This window comes from Littorina saxatilis, linkage group LG16 (assembly GCF_037325665.1).
Source record: "Littorina saxatilis isolate snail1 linkage group LG16, US_GU_Lsax_2.0, whole genome shotgun sequence".
Taxonomy (NCBI): domain Eukaryota; kingdom Metazoa; phylum Mollusca; class Gastropoda; order Littorinimorpha; family Littorinidae; genus Littorina; species Littorina saxatilis.
Window position 1 is genome coordinate 23,157,129 of NC_090260.1, and position 3,915 is coordinate 23,161,043.

The window sequence follows — 3,915 nt, forward strand, 5'->3', positions numbered from 1 at the left end:
TACCCAATATTGACGGACTGTGTGATGATATCTTCTGCTATGGTCTGTTGAGACAGTGATATCAAAATCGAGACTGGAGGTCGAGATTTTGATATCACTGTCGAAACAGACCAATAGCAGAAGATATCATCACACAGTCAGTCAATGTTAGATATATTGCTAAGTCTCTGGACATTTTGTATTTACTGTAAAGAAATTACAAAAGTATTTGTCTCAGTTTTGGCTGTTCCATATCCCTCCCTCTGATTATTATTTCTTTTTGTTCACTCTTTTCTTGTACTTTTCAGTATTTCAAAATGTCTTGTCTTTCAAAAAGTCTTTAGTCACTTGCTCAACTAAATTCTGGGATCATTACATTTTCATATATATTTGTTTGTTTTTAAATGTAGGTGTTTTTGTTTTTGAAGTGGGGAAGCAATAAAGAGGTCGTCGATATCAAAACTGATATCGACGGAAATGTCGTCGATATCACTTTTACAAAGAGCTCAGTTTTGCCCAATTGACCAATGGAAATCCACGTTACATATGAAATAGCAATATACAGTGTTATCGCTTGCCAGGCCCGCGTGGCGATAACACAGCACTGACGCGTGTCACTAATAATTAGTAGGATGTGGGTCAAGGTCGTCGGCATAGATAATCACCTTCGTTTGTCTCTCCGTCAGTGAACTTCTGACTCTAATGTGTGGTTTTTACATTTAGTCAAGTTTTGACTAAATGTTTTAACATAGAGGGGGAATCGAGACGAGGGTCGCGGTGTATGTGTGTGTGTGTGTGTGTGTGTCATGTGTGTGTGTGTGTGTGTGTGTGTATGTGTGTGTGTGTGTGTGTGTGTGTGTGTGTGTGTATGTGTGTGTGTGTGTGTGCGTGTGTGTGTGTGTGTGTATGTGTGTGTGTGTGTATGTGTGTGTGTGTGTGTGTGTGTGTGTGTGTGCGTGTGTGTAGAGCGATTCAGACTAAACTACTGGACCGATCTTTATGTGGTTTTTACATTTAGTCAAGTTTTGACTAAATGTTTTAACATAGAGGGGGAATCGAGACGAGGGTCGCGGTGTATGTGTGTGTGTGTGTCGAGATAATCACCTTCGTTTGTCTCTCCGTCAGTGAACTTCTGACTCTAATGTGTGGTTTTTACATTTAGTCAAGTTTTGACTAAATGTTTTAACATAGAGGGGGAATCGAGACGAGGGTCGCGGTGTATGTGTGTGTGTGTGTGTGTGTGTGTGTGTGTGTGTGTATGTGTGTGTGTGTGTTTGTACGTGTGTGTGTGTGTGTATATGTGTGTCTGTGTGTGTGTGTGTGTATGTGTGTGTGTGTGTGTGTGTGTGTGTGTGCGTGTGTGTAGAGCGACTCAGACTAAACTACTGGACCGATCTTTATGAAATTTAACATGAGAGTTCCTGGGTATGATATCCCCAGACATTTTTTTTCTTTTCGATAAATGTCTTTATGACGTCATATCCGGGTTTATGTAAAAGTTGAGGCGGCACTGTCACACCTTCATTTTTCAATCAAATTGATTGACATTTTGGCCAAGCAATCTTCGACGAAGGCCGGACTTCGGTATTGCATTTCAGCATGGAGGCTTACAAATTAATTTATGACTTTGGTCATTAAAAATCTGAAAATTGTAAGTAAAATTATTTTTTTATAAAACGATCCAAAATTACTTTTATTTTATTCTTCATCATGTTCTGATTCCAAAAACATATAAATATGTTATATTCGGATTAAAAACAAGCTCTGAAAATTAAAAATATAAAAATTATGATTTAATAAAATTAAATTTCCGAAATCGTTTTATAAACAATTTCATCTTATTCCTTGTCCGTTCCTGATTCCAAAAACTTATAGATCTATGTTTGGATTAAAAACACGCTCAGAAAGTTCAAACGAAGAGAGGTACAGTAAAGCGTGCTATGCAGCACAGCGCAACCGCTACCGCGCTGAACAGGCTCGTCACTTTCACTGCCTTTTGCACTAGCGGCGGACTACGGTCATTGTGAAAAAATGCAGTGCGTTCAGTTTCATTCTGTGAGTTCCACAGCTTGACTAAATGTAGTAATTTTGCCTTACGCGACTTGTTTTTTCTGTGTGAACAGAATTGTTTGTTGGTGTATGCATTTTGTGTGGCGCAACTACAAATTGTCGGATTTGCTTCATAGAAGTGCTTTTGGCTACAGATGTGCCTCTGTTTACGCTCGTGTATGTGTTTGTGTGTGTGTGTGTGTGTGTGTGTGTGTGTGTGTGTGTGTGTGTGTGTGTGTGTGTGTGTGAGTGTGTGTGCGTCCGTGTGTCCACGTGTGCGTGTGTGTGTGTACGTGTTGAGTGTGTGTATGTATGTGTATCATTGTGCAGTAGCAACAGCTTTTCTGTTATGTTTTCACTGGATGGAATCTTGAATTTGAATATATACATGTGTATATGATCTGACCTGCTGCTATTTCCTTCCAATTCAAGAGCAGATTTCACTCTTTCTATCACACACACACACACACATACATGGGTGCAACTGCTGGAAAATGAAAAAAATGAAAAGGCCGAGGTCCAGGGGCCGTTAAGGCCCCGGCGGGGTGCAGGGGCAGCACCCTTGCTGGGGGGTCCAGGGGGGCAGCGCCCTCCACTCAAAAACGAAATTTCGCATTTCAGGGAGGATTTGAATGGCCTCTTTTGACTCTAAATCTATTTCAGAACAAACGGGCTTTGCGGATACGCATAATATGAACAATCTTGTAAACTTGAAGGGTTTGTAACCACCCAGCCGAAAATGAATTTTAGCATTTCAAGAGGGTATTAAACAATGGCGACTGCACGTGAGAGGGAACAATTTCAAGAGGGGCTATTTGAGCCTCTCCTGTTTTAAAACTGAAAACAGCAACAACAACAAAATTGGGGTGGGGGGGGGGGGGATGCACAACATGAAAAACCTCTATACTTGAAGGTGTTTGGTTGCATCACTCTTGCTAGAAGGTCTACAAAAAACAAGGTCAACACATTTGAAGAAGGGTTTTAGAAGCCTCTCCTTGCTAACAAAACCTTAAAATTGGAGATGCCCAAATTAAAAATCTTGTAAACTTGAAGGTGATTGATTTTATCACCTAGTTTTGTCTTTGATTTAAAAAATGTTTACTGAATTAAAAAAAATTACCATGCTAACAACAAGTTCACAAACACAGGAAATTACAGTCACCTCCCTTGTATTACAACTTTTTTACTTGAAGCTTATGAATTTATCATTGCAGGAGGTAAATTCTCAAATAATTGTTGAACCATAGCTTCAACGAAATGAGAAACAAGTTTCAAGTCACTGAGTTTGTTTCAATTGAATACTTTTAAAAGGACTAACTGCTCAGGTTAAAAAGAAGGTTTAGACAAAAACAGAAACCTCCCGAGTTATATCCCTTGCCATGCACATGCAATCTTGTGATGCTGCTTTTTCATTTTAGGAGTTACATTCGCAAATGATTGTTGAATCATAGCTTGAAAAGAGAAATAAGTTTCAAGCAAGCTTGTTTCAGTTGCCAACTTTCTAAAGGACTCAATGTATCTGAAGCGAAATACCACTGGTTCATAGATCACGAATGCAAATGTTCTCTACCACTGAAGGTCTCTGAATCCCTGAAAGTGGGGTATATAAGGAAGGCTAAATACACAGCACTTAAGATGCCACATTCACCAGTATGACATGACATCCTCCCCCCCCCTCTACAACCTTGGCACCTTTACACAACCGTCCCTATCAGGCATGGTCAAAGGTGGCTGACCTCTCAAGCAACTCCCCACCCAAACACCAGAATTTAAAAAAAAACCCCAGATTTTCCGTCTCCAGCCTCCTGAGAAAAACGGAAATTCCGTCCTAGACGGAAGAGTTGCACCCATGCACATACACACACCACTTTAACATACACTTTGAAA